Source organism: Ranitomeya variabilis, chromosome 2 (genome assembly GCF_051348905.1).
Source record: "Ranitomeya variabilis isolate aRanVar5 chromosome 2, aRanVar5.hap1, whole genome shotgun sequence".
NCBI classification, from domain to species: domain Eukaryota; kingdom Metazoa; phylum Chordata; class Amphibia; order Anura; family Dendrobatidae; genus Ranitomeya; species Ranitomeya variabilis.
Genome location: NC_135233.1, coordinates 33833641 through 33853184, shown reverse-complemented (window position 1 = coordinate 33853184; position 19544 = coordinate 33833641).

The window sequence follows — 19544 nt, the reverse complement described above, 5'->3', positions numbered from 1 at the left end:
GGTCAGTGGAGGCCTAGTGGAAGAGGGACCGCAGACAGGCTTCGAAGGCCTAACATAATAAAATGGGCTGGCTGTAGGCACTTTATAATTGTTTCCAGGGGTACACGGGCAGCAGTGGTCTGGTCAACGGAGGCCGATTGTAATGAGTGTCTGCCAGTTAGTAGTCAAAAACAACAATTAAATGTGAATGTCTCGCATTAAAACAAAACAAAAACACTAAAGGGTGCAATCATTAGGTTCAGGGGTGGGATCCTCTGCGTTGTTTCAGACCTACTAATTTAGCGCAAAGTATTTACTGTGGTAAATAGAGGACACTGCCCCTGACTATGTTAAGTACCATCATACATGTCAACACAATGGTATTGTCAGTGGCAGGTATGGAAGGATGTCAGCGCATAGACTAAACATTGGTGGAAGTGTGAGAGATAACTGTGGAAGTGGTAGAGCAATGTTTGACCTGGGGGTGGGTGAACTCTCTTGTGGCCGGCGGTACAGGCCCAGGGCCCCTCATGTTACAACAGTGTGTCTGACGTTGGGTGCGCACCACCACCGCCAGAGACACTTTATTGTACTATGAGGGACCCAGTAGCAATGCCGTCGACCAAAAGCAAGCACACCCACCTCTTCAGACAAACAGCAGTCTCACAGGTGCTTGCGCCAAGTCGCGATACCACGGCCCCGTGTGGGGAGTTTGGCCATTTAGGGAGGTGTAAACATGTCGTATGCTGGACAATCAGCTGCAGAAAATTAGACATTAGAAAAGTAATTCACAGTAGTCCACAGGCAAGAGCTTTTCATAGGAAAGCTAGGTGTCGGCCGGGCAAGGTGGGGCAAAGGATTTTGAAATCCAGTTGTGGTTCATTTTAATGAATGTTAGATCGTCAACATTTTGGGTAGCCAGACGAGTCCTTTTTTCGGTTAATATTGAACCTGCAGCACTGAATACTCTTTCTGATAGGACACTTGCTGCCGGGCAAGCAAGCTCCTGCAATGCATATTCTGCCAATTCTGGCCAGGTGTCTAATTTTGATGCCCAGTAATCAAATAGGAATGACGGTTGAGGGATAACATCGATAATGGATGAAAAATAGTTAGTAACCATACTGGACAAATGTTGTCGCCTGTCACTTTCAATTGATGCAGCAGTACCTGTCCTGTCTGCGGTCATAGCAAAATCACTCCACAACCTGGTCAGAAAACCCCTCTGTCCAACGCCACTTCTGATGTGTGCACCCCTAACACTCCTAGTCTGCTGCCCCCTGGAGCTCGTGTGAGAACGATCACGTGCGCTGTGTGCTGGGAATGCCTGAAGCAAACGGTCAACAAGAGTTGATTGTTTGGTTGCTAATATTAGTTCCAAGTTCTCATGTGGCATAATATTTTGCAATTTGCCTTTATAGCGTGGATCGAGGAGGCAGGCCAACCAGTAATCGTCATCGTTCATCATTTTCGTAATGCGTGTGTCCCTTTTTAGGATACGTAAGGCATAATCCCCCATGTGGGCCAAAGTTCCAGTTGTCAAATCTCCGGTTGTGATTGGTTGAGGGGCAGTTTCAGGCAAATCTACGTCCCTTGTGTCCCTCAAAAAACCAGAACCCGGCCTTGCCACGCAACCAATTTCCAGTGCCCCCGGGAAAGCTTCCTCATTAAAAATATACTCATCCCCATCATCCTCCTCATCCTCCACCTCCTCTTCGCCCGCTAACTCGTCCTGTACACTGCCCTGACCAGACAATGGCTGACTGTCATCAAGGCTTTCCTCTTCCTCTGGTGCAGACGCCTGATCCTTTATGTGCGTCAAACTTTGCATCAGCAGACACATTAGGGGGATGCTCATGCTTATTATGGCGTTGTCTGCACTAACCAGCCGTGTGCATTCCTCAAAACACTGAAGGACTTGACACATGTCTTGTATCTTCGACCACTGCACACCAGACAACTCCATGTCTGCCATCCTACTGCCTGCCCGTGTATGTGTATCCTCCCACAAAAACATAACAGCCCGCCTCTGTTGGCACAGTCTCTGAAGCATGTGCAGTGTTGAGTTCCACCTTGTTGCAACGTCTATGATTAGGCGATGCTGGGGAAGGTTCAAAGACCGCTGATAGGTCTGCATACGGCTGGAGTGTACAGGCGAACGTCGAATATGTGAGCAAAGTCCACGCACTTTGAGGAGCAGGTCGGAGAACCCAGGATAAGTTTTCAATAAGCACTGCACCACCAGGTTTAAGGTGTGAGCCAGGCAAGGAATGTGTTTCAGTTGGGAAAGGGAGATGGCAGCCATGAAATTCCTTCCGTTATCACTCACTACCTTGCCTGCCTCAAGATCTACTGTGCCCAGCCACGACTGCGTTTCTTGTTGCAAGAACTCGGACAGAACTTCCGCGGTGTGTCTGTTGTCGCCCAAACACTTCATAGCCAATACAGCCTGCTGACGCTTGCCAGTAGCTGGCCCATAATGGGACCACTGGTGTGCAACAGTGTCATCTGCCGATGGAGTGGTTGGCCGACTGCGGTCTGTGGAAGAGCTGTAGCTTCTGCAGGAGGACGAGGAGGAGGAGGGGGTGCGAACTCCTACAGCCAACTGTTTCCTAGACCGTGGGCTAGGCACAACTGTCCCGAAATTGATGTCCCCTGTGGACCCTGCATCCACCACATTCACCCAGTGTGCCGTGATGGACACATAACGTCCCTGGCCATGCCTACTGGTCCATGCATCTGTAGTCAGGTGCACCTTTGTACTCACAGATTGCCTGAGTGCATGGACGATGCGCTGTTTAACATGCTGGTGCAGGGCTGGGATGGCTTTTCTGGAAAAAAGTGTCGACTGGGTAGCTCGTATCGTGGTTCAGCGTACTCCATCAGGGCTTTGAAAGCTTCGCTTTCAACTAACCGGTAGGGCATCATCTCTAACGAGATTTGTCTAGCCATGTGGGCGTTAAAACCCTGTGTACGCGGATGCGAGGATAAGTACTTCCTTTTTCTAACCAGAGTCTCATGTAGTGTGAGCTGGACTGGAGAGCTGGAGATCGTGGAACTTTCGGGTGTGCCGGTGGACATGGCAGACTGAGAGACGGTTGGAGACGGTATTGTTTCCGCCAGTGCCCTAGATGCAATATTTCCTCCTACAAAACTGGTGATTCCCTGACCCTGACTGCTTTTGGCTGGCAAAGAAACCTGCACAGATACTGCCGGTGGTGCGGAAAATGGTGGCCTTACAGTGACGGAAGGGATGTTGCGTTGCTGACTAGCTTCATTGGCCGAGGGTGCTACAACCTTAAGGGACATTTGGTAGTTAGTCCAGGCTTGAAAATGCATGGTGGTTAAGTGTCTATGCATGCAACTAGTATTGAGACTTTTCAGATTCTGACCTCTGCTTAAGCTAGTTGAACATTTTTGACAGATGACTTTGCGCTGATCAATTGGATGTTGTTTAAAAAAATGCCAGACTGCACTCTTCCTAGCATCGGATCCCTTTTCAGGGATTGCAGACTGAGCTTTAACCGGATGGCCACGCTGTCCTCCAACAGGTTTTGGCTTTGACACGCGTTTTGGGCCAGATACGGGCCCGGCAGATGGAACCTGTTGCGATGTTGATGCCTGCTGCGGCCCCTCCTCCACCTCCGCTTCTGAACTACTGCCGCCTGCAACCTGTTTCCGCAATGGCTGCCAATCGGGGTCAACAACTGGGTCATCTATTACCTCCTCTTCGAGCTCGTGTGCAACTTCGTCTGTGTCACTGTGTCGGTCGGTGGTATAGCGTTCGTGGCGGGGCAACATAGTTTCATCAGGGTCTGATTGTGGATCAGTACCCTGAGAGGGCAATGTGGTGGTCTGAGTCAAAGAAGCAGCATACTCTGGCTGTGGCTGTGCATCAGTGCACTCCATGTCAGAATCTACTTGTAATGGGCATGGCCTGTTAAGTGTTTCACTTTCTAAGCCAGGGACGGTATGTGTAAAGAGCTCCATGGAGTAACCCATTGTGTCGCCTGCTGCATCCTTCTCTCTTGTTGTAGTTTTTGCTGAAGAGGACAAGGAAGCGACTTGTCCCTGACCGTGAACATCCACAAGCGACGCGCTGCTTTTACATTTACCAGTTTCAGAAGAGGAGGCAAAAGAGCTAGAGGCTGAGTCTGCAATGTAAGCCAAAACTTGCTGTTGCTGCTCCGCCTTTAAAAGCGGTTTTCGTACTCCCAGAAAAGAGAGCGTTCGAGGCCTTGTGTAGCCAGACGACGAAACTGGCTCCACAGCTCCAGACTTAGGTGGAATATTTTTATCCCCACGACCACCTGATGCTCCACTACCACTACCATCATTACCAGCTGACAATGAACGCCCACGGCCACGACGACCTCTTGCACCAGACTTCCTCATTGTTTTAAAAACTTAACCAAAGTAACTTTATTTGTTGCTGTCAAACAACTTACACAGTGAGCTATAACTTCAGTATGATTTCAATATCCCTTAACAGGTTGGTGAGACCACAAGGAAAATCAGGCACAATGTTACACACTCTGTTTTCTGTGGCACCAAATCACAGAGATGCCACACACGCAGGACTGTCACTCAAGCACAAATGTCAATATTAATCTCCCACTGTTTTATTTTTTTTTTCTTTTTCAGGGAGACTTTAGAAACCAAATAATAAAAAATAAATAGGCTTTCTATGGCCCACTGAGTGAGAGATGGCACACACAGGAGTCAGGAGTGGCACACAAGCAGAAAGTGCAATATTAATCTCCCACTGTTTTATTTTTTTTTTCTTTTTCAGGGAGACTTTAGAAACCAAATAATAAAAAATAAATAGGCTTTCTATGGCCCAATGAGTGAGAGATGGCACACACAGGAGTCAGGAGTGGCACACAAGCAGAAAGGGCAATATTAATCTCCCACTGTTTTATTTTTTTTTCTTTTTCAGGGAGACTTTAGAAACCAAATAATAAAAAATAAATAGGCTTTCTATGGCCCAATGAGTGAGAGATGGCACACACAGGAGTCAGGAGTGTCACACAAGCAGAAAGGGCAATATTAATCTCCCACTGTTTTATTTTTTTTTTCTTTTTCAGGGAGACTTTAGAAACCAAATAATAAAAAATAAATAGGCTTTCTATGGCCCACTGAGTGAGAGATGGCACACACAGGAGTCAGGAGTGGCACACAAGCCCTGACTGAGGCCAATATTTTTCTCCCACTGATTGATGTAGTGATTTTTTTTAGGTAGATTTTAGAACCCAAATCAAGCAAAAAAATTAATAGGCTTTTTATGGCCCACTGAGTGAGAGATGGCACACACAGGAGTCAGGAGTGGCACACAAGCAGAAAGGGCACCACTGATTGATGTAGTGATTTTTTTTCAGGTAGATTTTAGAACCCAAATCAAGCAAAAAAATTAATAGGCTTTCTATGGCCCACTGAGTGAGAGATGGCACACACAGGAGTCAGGAGTGGCACACAAGCAGAAAGGGCAATATTAATCTCCCACTGATTGATGTAGTGATTTTTTTTCAGGTAGATTTTAGAACCCAAATCAAGCAAAAAAATTAATAGGCTTTCTATGGCCCACTGAGTGAGAGATGGCACACACAGGGATGGCACTCTAGCAGAAATGCCAATCTTAATCTCCCACAAAAAAAAAAAAAAAAACTGTCCTACAATTACTATCTCCCTGCAGTAATCTCAGCCAGGTATGGCAGGCAGCAATAAGGAGTGGACTGATGCACAAATTAAATAAAAAGTGTGGACAAACAAAAAAGATAGCTGTGCAGAAAGGAAGGAACAAGAGGATATGTGCTTTGAAAAAAGCAGTTGGTTTCCACAGTGGCGTACACACAGCAATACAGCTATCAGGGAGCCTTCTAGGGCAGCCCAATGAGCTACAGCGCTGAGAGAAAAAAAAAATGTAGCTTCCACTGTCCCTGCACACCGAAGGTGGTGTTGGACAGTGGAAATCGCTACAGCACAAGCGGTTTGGTGGTTAATGGACCCTGCCTAATGCTCTCCCTGCTTCTAATGAAGTGGCAGCAACCTCTCCCTAAGCTCAGAGCAGCAGCAGTGAGATGGCGGTCGGCAGGAACGCCCCTTTATAGCCCCTGTGACGCCGCAGACAGCAAGCCAATCACTGCAATGCCCTTCTCTAAGATGGTGGGGACCAGGACCTATGTCATCACGCTGCCCACACTCTGCGTTCACCTTCATTGGCTGAGAAATGGCGCTTTTCGCGTCATTGAAACGCGACTTTGGCGCGAAAGTCGCGTACCGCATGGCCGATGCAACGCTGGGATCGGCTCGGTTTCATGAGACGCCGACTTTGCCAAAAGTCGGCGACTTTTGAAAATGAACGACCCGTTTCGCTCAACCCTACTGATTACTGATATCACCTATAAGGTACCTGGATGTAAATGTTTGTAACGGGGGCCAGGGTTGTAGTCATGCCGAGGGGCTTCTGTATTTCCACAACCTGGCACTCCACTACATAAACATCATGTCTAGTCTGAGTAATGTGTGTGCATTGCCAGTCACTCACTTGAGAAATCGAGTTTTCCTCAGATTGCGGCATTCGAAAGTTCTTCAGCACCACACATTGAAGGTCCGAGTCCAAGCTCATTTTTAAAAAAAACACTTTACTGAGCTCATCCAGTGTTATCACAGACATGGCAGCCTAATCTTAATACTTCAAGGACATTCCTTTCCCTGAACTGTCAATGGTCCTTCCTGCCATTTTTCGTTCCCGTACCGAATCCTCCAGTACCGCAGCTCCCTGAGTAGCCATACTAGCTTCTTCCTAATGCTACCTGTCCACTTTCTCCATCCTGGGTGAAACTAAAGGATGCCACTGCCAATCCTTGTCAGACCGTAGGCCTTGGACGTTCCGGGATTTATCATTAAGCCTAGCCGCTCTCTCTCTCATGCTGCTGATCCTCTCCACCTCAAGTCTCATACCGCCTGTAGGACCTGAACTCTTGAGCTTCTCCTCACAGACTTGTTCCTCTCACAACTTGACAGTTCTGCTCAACTCTTCTAACTGATTACCGCAGGGAGACACATTCTCCTCACCCTACTCTAGCTCCTCCCACTAGCCATTCCCTATAGGCTTAACTATTCCTTATCCTAACTCAATCTAATCTCCTAATCTACAGTGCTCTCCACTGTTCTAAGGGTACCGTCACACAGTACCATTTTAATCGCTACGACGGCACGATCCGTGACGTCGCAGCGATCGTATGATTATCGCTCCAGCGTCGTAGACTGCGGTCACACGTTGCAATCACGGCGCTGGAGCGATGCCGAACTCCCCGGTAACCAGGGTAAACATCGGGTAACTAAGCGCAAGGCCGCGCTTAGTAACCCGATGTTTACCCTGGTTACCAGCGTAAACGTAAAAAAAACAAACAGTACATACTTACATTCCGGTGTCTGTCCCCGGCGTTCTGCTTCTCTCCACTGTGTAAGCTCCATAGCCGGAAAGCACAGCGGTGACGTCAGACGTCACCGCTGTGCTCGCTTTCCGGCTGGCAGACGCTCACACAGTGCAGAGAAGCTGAGACGCCGGAGGACAGACACCGGAATGTAAGTATGTACTGTTTGGTTTTTTTACGTTTACGCTGGTAACCACGGTAAACATCGGGTTACTAAGCGCGGCCCTGCGCTTAGTTACCCGATGTTTACCCTGGTTACAAGCGAACACATCGCTGGATCGCTGTCACACACAACGATCCAGCGATGTCAGCGGGTGATCAAGCGACGAAAGAAAGTTCCATACGATCTGCTACGACGTACGATTCTCAGCAGGGTCCCTGATCGCTGCTGCGTGTCAGACACTGGGATATCGTAACGATATCGCTAGAACGTCACGAATCGTACCGTCGTAGCGATCAAAATGGTACTGTGTGACGGTACCCTTAGTCTTATAGTACCCCTTACTACTACTGAACCTTACTCTATTCCTAGCTATTAAAGACATATATAATTTATACAGTATATAAACATAAGCACACAGTTTGACATGTTAATGCACAATAGAACAATACCACAAGACTCATGACATAAAAGGTAAAACATACCCGCTTTACTAGGGAAGCATGCAAAAGAATGCAGGGCACAAGCTAGCCCCCAGTACACCCCTTACATGTTTATTTGTGATACTGATTACTGCTCATCAATACTGTGGTTCCTGTATGGTCCACAGTCTGATGATAACTGGTAAGAGCAATTCCCAGCATTTAGGACAAACTGGGAGTACTAGGTTCAGGTGATACAATTGTACAATTGATCTGACATTACAATTGATCACTTGGTGCTGTATACATGTACTAATGATGGTTTAGGTGCTGCATTTATGTACTGATGTTGTTGCTGGTGCTGCATTTAATGTACTGATAGTGATTCTGGTGCTTCATTCATGTACTAATGGTGCTTCCAGAACTGCATTCATGTATTGACTAGTGATGAGCGAGTGTACTCGTTGCTCGGGTTTTGCCAAGCACGCTCGGGTGACCTCCGAGTATTTATGACTGCTTGGAGATTTAGTTTTCATCGCGGCAGCTGAATGATTTACAGCTACTAGCCTGCTTGATTACATGTCGGGATTCCATAGCAACCAGGCAACCCCCACATATACTCAGCCTGGCTAGTAGCTGTAAATCATTCAGCTGCCGGGATGAAAACTAAATCTCTGAGCAGTCATAAATACTCGGAGGTCACCCGAGAGTGTTCAGGAAAACCCAAGCAACAAGTACACTCGCTCATCACTAGTATTGACAGTGTTTCTGGTGCTGCATTCATGTACTGATAGTAAATTGATACTGCATTCATGCACTGACTGTGGTTCTGGTGCTGCACTCGTACTATCAGTGGTTCTGGTGATGTATCATGTGCTGACTGTGGTTCGGGTGCTGCATTCATGAACTGATGGTGGTTTGAATGCTGCATTCATGTACTGGCAGAGGTTGTGGTGCTGTATTCATGTACTGATGGTAATTCTTGCACTGCACTCATATGCAGATGTTTTTTCTCATCTTGTACACACGTAGCAATCCATAATGTGCTTCATGGCTATGTTAAAACTTTAAAAATTAGAAAACGGAAAAGTTTGAGATTATTAGGAGAATTTTATGAGTTTCTGTTCTATAAACTCAGTCTTAGCTAGCATGTATTCATATTGATTTTTTTTTAGGAAAAAACTGAGCAGACACTCTCCAAATCCTCCTCAAATACTCAAAACTTACTCCTGGTGATGTATTAATGTACTGATGGGGGTTCTGGTGATGTATTCACGTAAGTACCCTTTTACATTTTTTCACGGCTATTGGGATTGGTTCAGTATGACAGTGTGGCCCTTGGACCAAAAAATGTTGTGCACCCCTCATTTTTAGGGAAACCTGTCTATTGTATAATATCTCATTGACTCTTATTTCAAATTCTTTGTTAAATGCACCTTGCCCACAGGTAAAATATGTTGCTTTACCTGGAAACTGACAAAGCCAAAGTCCTTTCAATCAGCAAAATCGGATTTCCAATTGTTCTTCTCCACTTCTGAAGGCCATTTCCTAAGCAAAACACATATATATGCTTTGCCTTCAGTTTTCCTTTAAATAAAGGTTACATGCAGAAAAATATTAATAACCAACACAAATATTGCACTACTTACAACTGAACCTATTAAATAAACTGGTAAGTGTAAATCCTAAACCTCTAATGCATCATTTGTCTCTTTTTTATAAATAGCCCTTGCATTTGTTATCATAGGTCATGAAAACTTGTATCATCCCAAGCTTGGATCCGGCATAGTAGAAGCTTTACCGCCATGGGTCTCGTTCCCATTAGTGCTCAGGGGCTGATGGATTTTTAATATGTACAGTCATTTTTCATAGATTGGATGACAATTATTATAGGGAGCTTTGGAGGCCTGGAGATACTTCTGTTCAGTCCACGCTATACAAGGGCAACGTCAAGTACAAGTTTACTGTGGCAAAAGTAGGTCTCTATGAAAAATTAAACAATTCCATTGAGCCTAATATAGGTATTCTAGAAAATAAAGTATTATGTCAAAAAATAAGAACAAAATATTTAACCAATGTCATTTATTTATTAATCTGATTAGAGCGAAAATGAAATCCTTAATTAAATTCCCGGGAAGTCAAGGGTGGACACATTTGTAGATATAAAGTACAACATTTAAACTAAAAACTTAACACACTGGGTTTTAATAAATGCTGAATTTTCTTAAAGTTAGCCTTTCTAACCAGTCAACACATATCATGCTTTGGAGAACCCAAGTGTTCAATTTCCCTGCGGCACCACCACTGGAGAAACAAAGCATTACATGGTGCTCACATAAATCACTCTTGGGTACATTTATGGCATGGATACTTTGGGTCCACCAGAGTGAGGGAGACTCTTTGTAAAATCTCTTCATATATTAGTCAAGGGATTTATACAGAGGACCCTTTCTTTACCCAAGAAGTGTATATAAAAAATGGCTGCTTTAATGGTCACTCTTTCTTTATAGAAGGTTTACTTGACTTTTTTCTAGAAGCAAATCCAACAGGAGGACTGTCATACCAATGGCACATTCCAAAAAGTTACATATTAAGCTGTTATAGCACTTTGCTTCTTAAATATCTACCATTAGCAAAATTAATATAAAAGTATCTCTGTTAATTCTATAATTTAGGTGTAAAAAGGTGGTCATCAAAGGCCAAGATGAATTTAGTTATTATAACCGCTACATTAATGGTCACTCGTAATTTATTTCATTGAACTCTTGTGATTAAGAAAGCTAATAAGAATCAATTCATATTCTGAAGAATAAGCTTACATCATTTTTATATTTTAATCATGTAGCAAAATATTTAAAAAAATAAATACGGTTTACCGCTTAAGATTTGAAAGTTCTCACTTGCTTTGTAGAACATAATTTTTTCATTGGGGTTCAAAGGATAGAAAAGTCAGAATTGAGGCTTTGGATTGGGTGTTAAAAGAAAGGGGGTGCAAATAGCAAAGTCTAAGCAGCCATCTAGAACCTTCACTGTTTCTACTTGTACTGCTCTGACTCCGCCCATGAGGATCCTGAAAAAGAGGACTTTATAATAAGCTGCTTTACATGACTGAAGATTCTACTGTGTGACTTGAGAAAGGATGATATTGCATTGGACAAGTCTGGCATGATTCAAACATTTGCCTAGGGATACGACAGGTTCAAAAACCTATAGAAAAATAAAATTACAGAGCATTGGAAAGTGGGGAATTAGGAACTGCCACCACCGAACATATGGAACTGTGCCTAGAAAAACAATTAAGGAGATGCAGCACACTCACCATCCTCATGCTCAGATACTAAAGATAGTAGACCAATATTATTACAGTCCTGGAAACCCCTTTATTAGAACAGCATGACTTCCGGACGCTCAACATTTCTGATGGTTCCGCAAAGCGTTATAAGTAGTGTTGAGCGATACTTTCCGATATCGGAAAGTATCGGTATCGGAAAGTATCGGCCGATACCGTCACAGTATCGGAATCCAATCCGATACCGATACCCGATCCCAATGCAAGTCAATGGGACGAAAATATCGGAATTAAAATAAACCCTTTCTTTCCTTGTAGGTTAATTCTACATGAAGGAAAACAACTAAGAATAATGTAGGATGTATTGGGGGAGGTGGCGGAGACATTAAAGGCACAGGGGTTTATCCCAATCAAATAGAATAGCAGTATTTTTAATTTTTTTATGACGTTCGGCGTTAGAAAGAATTTGACTATGTTAATTTTTTATTTATTTTGTCAGATATTGATGTTTCACTACTTCCACGCCCTTCACCCTATTTTTTACTTCTCCCACACTTTCTTCTTCATTATCCTCATCATCAGCTTCTGTGACATCAACTTCTTCACCTTATTCATCTTCTTCTTTTCTACGTATATATATATTTTTTTTTTTACATTGTTCATATTCTTTTTATTTAACTATTATCTTTTTTATATTCAACTTCTTCATCATATTCTTATTTGTGACAGGCATTCCCGTAGTTGTTATCTATAAAAGTTTGAAGATTACACCTTCCGTTCTGCCTGTCACAAAACAGTTACATTTGTCCGCGTTCAGTTTGGCCTGCAGCATCAGGCTTTATCCAGGGGCACCACGAGGAGGAACGGACTCACCCCCATACACTGCTTAGTCTTCTTCTGCTTATAATTTAGATAATATCTTTTGCTCTGATATTTAGTCTTATGCTTAATGTTCTTCTGCTCTTTGTTCTGCAGCCTCTTGTTCTTCTGCTTCTCGGTCTTCCAGGTTGTCGTCGTCATCTCCAGGGTCGTCATCTCTAGGGTCGTCGTCATCGGGGTCGTCGTCATCGGGGTCGTCGTCATCGGGGTCGTCTTCAGGGTCATCGTCTCCAGGGTCGTCGTCATCTCGGTGGTTGTCGTCTCTGGTGTCGTCATCATCTTAGGGGTGGTCTTCCGGGTCATCGTCTTTCGGGTCTTGAACTTGGAAATGTAGCAGAAGGTACAAGAAGGCTGAGAAAATGCCGAGAAACAGCTGATGGAACTGGAACTCGGATGGCTACCCGAAGGTCCAAGAGCCAATGGAACTACCGAGGACCAGCTGACGTTACTGGAACCCGGTTACTAAGCAGGAGGTACCCGTGCCTGAAAGCACTACCAAGGACCACCTGACGTTGGTGGAACTCGGATACCCAGAGGGAGGCACCTAAGCCAAAGGCTCTGCCCGGAACCAGCTGACGGTACTGGAACCAGGATGGGGAGCAGAAGGTACAAGAGCAAAAGACACTGCCGAGAACCAGCTGACGGTACTGGAACCCGGATGGGTAGCCGAAGGTCCAAGAGCCAATGGAACTACCGAGGACCAGCTGACGTTACTGGAACCCGGTTACTAAGCAGGAGGTACCCGTGCCTGAAAGCACTACCAAGGACCACCTGACGTTGGTGGAACTCGGATACCCAGAGGGAGGCACCTAAGCCAAAGGCTCTGCCCGGAACCAGCTGACGGTACTGGAACCAGGATGGGGAGCAGAAGGTACAAGAGCAAAAGACACTGCCGAGAACCAGCTGACGGTACTGGAACCCGGATGGGGACCTATTCAAGCTTGTCTTCCTAGGGCCCCAACTGGCGGTGTGTTAGAGCCCAGGGACAGCAGGAGGAGGAGCAGGGGGAGGAGGAGCAGGGGGAGGGGAGTGTAGGCCGAAGCCTGCACAGGCGGCAGCTTTGGGTGTGTTGTGTCTGCGTGGCTTTTGCAGGACACGTTGCCGGCTACACAGCAGGGGAACAGCTGGCGGTGCTGGACCCCACTGACACATTGGCGAGGTGTTTGGCTCTGTGCAGCCAGCACTTCCGGACAGCAACTAGCGTTGTTGGAGCCCGGGCTCTGCAGGTGGAGCAGAGTGTAGGCCGAAGCCTAATTGAACCGATTTCAAAAGTCACCTTTAACCCCCCCTCAGGGGTTACAAAGTAGAAGAGCCACAGCTTATGCAGCAGCAGTGCTGCGCAAGTCAAAGGTTGCTCTTGTAATTTTTCTCCTTGCACACGCTGAATGGAACACGTATAACATTTAGCCCTTTATACAGTCAAACTGTGTTGGAGGCGCGAGTTCCCTTTGTAATGAGACGCAGCACAGATGTCAAGAATCCCACCTTGGTGCTGGGTGCAGCCTCCTGAGCGTTGTTATTTGCTGTACAGGAGTCTGCGCTGTCGTGTTATCCCCTGGCCTAGCGCTGTTAGCGCTGCCCATCTTCTGACCTCATTTAATGTTGGCTGGTGCGGTTCGCGATGCCCATGAATCACAGCCCCGCAGTGTCTTGACATAGTTAAAACACTGCGGGGCTGGGATTCATGGCCTGGCGCAGTACATATGTTCGCCTCTCGCTTGGGTTCTTACACCTGCTTCAGACTATGTGGCGTCAGCTGATCCCTTATCGCATGCCACGGCCATGAAGCCGCACAGTCTGAAGAAGGCGGAAGGAGATGAGGGACAGGCGAACTGATGCACTGCTCATGCCCATCAAACACACCCTCGCAGTCCCAATAAATAAGACACCGAGGGGCGTTGTGTGGGTCAGGGCGGCCGCAGAGGCGCAGCCAGCCAAACAATGATGCCAGAAGACGGGCAGCGCTACCAAGGGGGTTGCAGCGTGTCATTACAAAGGAAAGTCACACCACCGGGACGGTTAAATGGTCACACAGAGGACACATTGCAGACGTGTTTTCAGTTCCACATGTGCGAGGAGAATACGTTTCTGAGCCACCTTGCACACATGCAGCATTACCGCTGTACAAGGTGGCTGGATAACGTAAAAACGCCTGGGGGAGGGGGGACAGGTTCCCTTCAATTTCAGTTCTGGTGTCTGCGTGGCTTTTGCAGGACACGTTGCCGGCTGCACAGCAGGGGAACAGCTGGCGGTGCTGGACCCCACTGACACATTGGCTGGTGTTTTTCTCTGTGCAGCTAGCACATCTGGGCCCCAACTGGCGGTGTGTTAGAGCCCAGGGACAGCAGGAGGAGGAGCAGGAGGAGGAGGAGCAGGGGGAGGGGAGTGTAGGCCGAAGCCTGCACAGGCGGCAGCTTTGGGTGTGTTGTGTCTGCGTGGCTTTTGCAGGACACGTTGCCGGCTACACAGCAGGGGAACAGCTGGCGGTGCTGGACCCCACTGACACATTGGCGAGGTGTTTGGCTCTGTGCAGCCAGCACTTCCGGACAGCAACTAGCGTTGTTGGAGCCCGGGCTCTGCAGGTGGAGCAGAGTGTAGGCCGAAGCCTAATTGAACCGATTTCAAAAGTCACCTTTAACCCCCCCTCAGGGGTTACAAAGTAGAAGAGCCACAGCTTATGCAGCAGCAGTGCTGCGCAAGTCAAAGGTTGCTCTTGTAATTTTTCTCCTTGCACACGCTGAATGGAACACGTATAACATTTAGCCCTTTATACAGTCAAACTGTGTTGGAGGCGCGAGTTCCCTTTGTAATGAGACGCAGCACAGATGTCAAGAATCCCACCTTGGTGCTGGGTGCAGCCTCCTGAGCGTTGTTATTTGCTGTACAGGAGTCTGCGCTGTCGTGTTATCCCCTGGCCTAGCGCTGTTAGCGCTGCCCATCTTCTGACCTCATTTAATGTTGGCTGGTGCGGTTCGCGATGCCCATGAATCACAGCCCCGCAGTGTCTTGACATAGTTAAAACACTGCGGGGCTGGGATTCATGGCCTGGCGCAGTACATATGTTCGCCTCTCGCTTGGGTTCTTACACCTGCTTCAGACTATGTGGCGTCAGCTGATCCCTTATCGCATGCCACGGCCATGAAGCCGCACAGTCTGAAGAAGGCGGAAGGAGATGAGGGACAGGCGAACTGATGCACTGCTCATGCCCATCAAACACACCCTCGCAGTCCCAATAAATAAGACACCGAGGGGCGTTGTGTGGGTCAGGGCGGCCGCAGAGGCGCAGCCAGCCAAACAATGATGCCAGAAGACGGGCAGCGCTACCAAGGGGGTTGCAGCGTGTCATTACAAAGGAAAGTCACACCACCGGGACGGTTAAATGGTCACACAGAGGACACATTGCAGACGTGTTTTCAGTTCCACATGTGCGAGGAGAATACGTTTCTGAGCCACCTTGCACACATGCAGCATTACCGCTGTACAAGGTGGCTGGATAACGTAAAAACGCCTGGGGGAGGGGGGACAGGTTCCCTTCAATTTCAGTTCTGGTGTCTGCGTGGCTTTTGCAGGACACGTTGCCGGCTGCACAGCAGGGGAACAGCTGGCGGTGCTGGACCCCACTGACACATTGGCTGGTGTTTTTCTCTGTGCAGCTAGCACATCTGGGCCCCAACTGGCGGTGTGTTAGAGCCCAGGGACAGCAGGAGGAGGAGCAGGAGGAGGAGGAGCAGGGGGAGGGGAGTGTAGGCCGAAGCCTGCACTGGCGGCAGCTTTGGGTGTGTTGTGTCTGCGTGGCGGTCGCAGGACACGATGCCGGCTGCACAGCAGGGGAACAGCTGGCGGTGCTGAACCCCACTGACACATTGGCGAGGTGTTTTTCTCTGTGCAGCTAGCAGTACCGGGCCCCAACTGGCGGTGTTGGAGCCCAGGGTCAGCAGGAGGAGCAGGGGGAGCGGAGTGTAGGCCGAAGCCTGCACTCGAGCAAGTTGAAAGGAAACCTTTAACCCCCCCCCCCAGGCGTTTGTAGCTGAAAGAGCCATTGTGTACAGCACTAATGCTGGAAAAGGTAAACTTAGCTCTTTTAATTATGGTCCTTGCACATGCGGAACCTAACAGTTATGAAATGTGTCCCCTCACAGCGTTAAACCGTCCGGTAGGTGGAACTTTCCTTTGTCGTGTGACGCAGCACAGCCATCATTTTTACCCCCTTGGCGCCGTGCGCCGCCTCCTCAGCGTTGTTTGAATCTGTCCCGGAGCCTGCGCTGTTAGGTTAGCCCTTGGCCATGCACACATGTTGCGCTGCCCGTCTTCTGACCTCATTTGGTGTCAGGCTGGCTGCGCCTGTGCGGGTGCGCTGGCCGAGATCCCGCCTCGCAGTGTCGTCTAATGTAATCCCACCGCGGGCCTGTGATCCGTGCCCGTGCGCAGTGCATATCCTCTCCTCTCACTCCCCTCCCTACGGCTTTTTCAGACTGTGCGGTGTCACGGCCGTGGCATGCTATTAGGGACCAGCTGACATCGCACAGTCTGAAGAAGCCGTAGGGAGGGGAGTGAGAGGAGAGGATATGCACTGCGCACGGGCACGGATCACAGGCCCGCGGTGGGATTACATTAGACGACACTGCGAGGCGGGATCTCGGCCACCGCACCCGCACAGGCGCAGCCAGCCTGACACCAAATGAGGTCAGAAGACGGGCAGCGCAACATGTGTGCATGGCCAAGGGCTAACCTAACAGCGCAGGCTCCGGGACAGATTAAAACAACGCTGAGGAGGAGGCGCCCGGCGCCAAGGGGGTAAAAATGATGGCTGTGCTGCGTCACACGACAAAGGAAAGTTCCACCTACCGGACGGTTTAACGCTGTGTGGGGACACATTTCATAAGTGTTTGGTTCAGCATGTGCAAGGAGCATCACGAAAAGAGGCACTTTTTCCCTTTGCATCATTACTGCTGCACAAGGTGGCTCCTTCAGTAACAAACGCCTGGGGGGGGGGGGGGTCAGGTTCCCTTACATTTAACTTGTTGTGCCTGCGTGGCGGTCGCAGTACACGTTGCTGTATACACAGCAGGGGAACAGCTGGCGGTGCTGAACCCCACTAACACATTGGCGAGGTGTTTGGCTCTGTGCGTACAGCACTTCTGGACGGCAACTAGCGGTGTTGGAGCCCAGGGACAGGTGGAGGAGGAGGAGGTTGGAGGAGGTTGGAGGGGGTAGGAGGGATTGCCACACACACAGCAGGGGAACAGCTGACGTTACTGAACCCCAATAACAGAGGAGGGACTGTTGACTGTGCGTACAGCACTTCTGGACGGCAACTGGCGGTGTTGGAGCCCAGGGACAGGTGGAGGAGGAGGAGGTTGGAGGAGGTTGGAGGGGGTAGGAGGGATTGCCACACACACAGCAGGGGAACAGCTGACGTTACTGAACCCCAATAACAGAGGAGGGACTGTTGACTGTGCGTACAGCACTTCTGGACGGCAACTAGCGGTGTTGGAGCCCAGGGGCAGGTGGAGGAGGAGGAGGTTGGAGGAGGTTGGAGGAGGTAGGAGGGATTGCCACACACACAGCAGGGGAACAGCTGACGTTACTGAACCCCAATAACAGAGGAGGGACTGTTGACTGTGCGTACAGCACTTCTGGACGGCAACTGGCGGTGTTGGAGCCCAGGGACAGGTGGAGGAGGAGGAGGTTGGAGGAGGTTGGAGGGGGTAGGAGGGATTGCCACACACACAGCAGGGGAACAGCTGACGTTACTGAACCCCAATAACAGAGGAGGGACTGTTGACTGTGCGTACAGCACTTCTGGACGGCAACTGGCGGTGTTGGAGCCCAGGGACAGGTGGAGGAGGAGGAGGTTGGAGGAGGTTGGAGGGGGTAGGAGGGATTGCCACACACACAGCAGGGGAACAGCTGACGTTACTGAACCCCAATAACAGAGGAGGGACTGTTGACTGTGCGTACAGCACTTCTGGACGGCAACTGGCGGTGTTGGAGCCCAGGGACAGGTGGAGGAGGAGGAGGTTGGAGGAGGTAGGAGGGATTGCCACACACACAGCAGGGGAACAGCTGACGTTACTGAACCCCAATAACAGAGGAGGGACTGTTGACTGTGCGTACAGCACTTCTGGACGGCAACTGGCGGTGTTGGAGCCCAGGGACAGGTGGAGGAGGAGGAGGTTGGAGGAGGTTGGAGGAGGTAGGAGGGATTGCCACACACACAGCAGGGGAACAGCTGACGTTACTGAACCCCAATAACAGAGGAGGGACTGTTGACTGTGCGTACAGCACTTCTGGACGGCAACTGGCGGTGTTGGAGCCCAGGGACAGGTGGAGGAGGAGGAGGTTGGAGGAGGTTGGAGGGGGTAGGAGGGATTGCCACACACACAGCAGGGGAACAGCTGACGTTACTGAACCCCAATAACAGAGGAGGGACTGTTGACTGTGCGTACAGCACTTCTGGACGGCAACTGGCGGTGTTGGAGCCCAGGGACAGGTGGAGGAGGAGGAGGTTGGAGGAGGTTGGAGGGGGTAGGAGGGATTGCCACACACACAGCAGGGGAACAGCTGACGTTACTGAACCCCAATAACAGAGGAGGGACTGTTGACTGTGCGTACAGCACTTCTGGACGGCAACTGGCGGTGTTGGAGCCCAGGGACAGGTGGAGGAGGAGGAGGTTGGAGGAGGTTGGAGGAGGTAGGAGGGATTGCCACACACACAGCAGGGGAACAGCTGACGTTACTGAACCCCAATAACAGAGGAGCGACTGTTGACTGTGCGTACAGCACTTCTGGACGGCAACTAGCGGTGTTGGAGCCCAGGGGCAGGTGGAAAAGCAGAGGAACACAATGTAGGCCGAAGCCTGAGAAAGTCGAAAGGGAACCTTTAACCCCCCCCCCAAGGCGTTTGTAGCTGAAAGAGCCAGCTTGTGCAGCACAAAAGATGCAAAAGGAAAAGGTGGCTCTTTTCATCATGCTCCTTGCAAACACAGAACTAAACACTTTTAAAATGTGTCCCCTGAAGCCGTGAAACCGTCCCGGAGGTGGGACTTTCCTTCGTAATATGACGCAGCACAGCCATCATTACTACCCCCCCGCCGCCGTGCCCCGGCTCCTCAGCGTTGTTTGATTCCGTCCCGGAGCCTGCGCTGTTATGTTATCCCGTGGCCAGGCACACTTAGCGCTGCCCATCTTCTGACATCATTTGGTGTCAGGCTGGCTGCGCCTGTGCGGCCGCGCTGGCCGAGAGCCCGCCTCGCAGTGTCTTCTGATGTAATCCCACTGGGGGCCTGGGATCCATGGCCATGCGCAGTGCATATCCTCGCCTCTCACTCCCCTCCCTACGGCTTCTTTTTCAGACTGTGCGGTGTCACGGCCGTGGC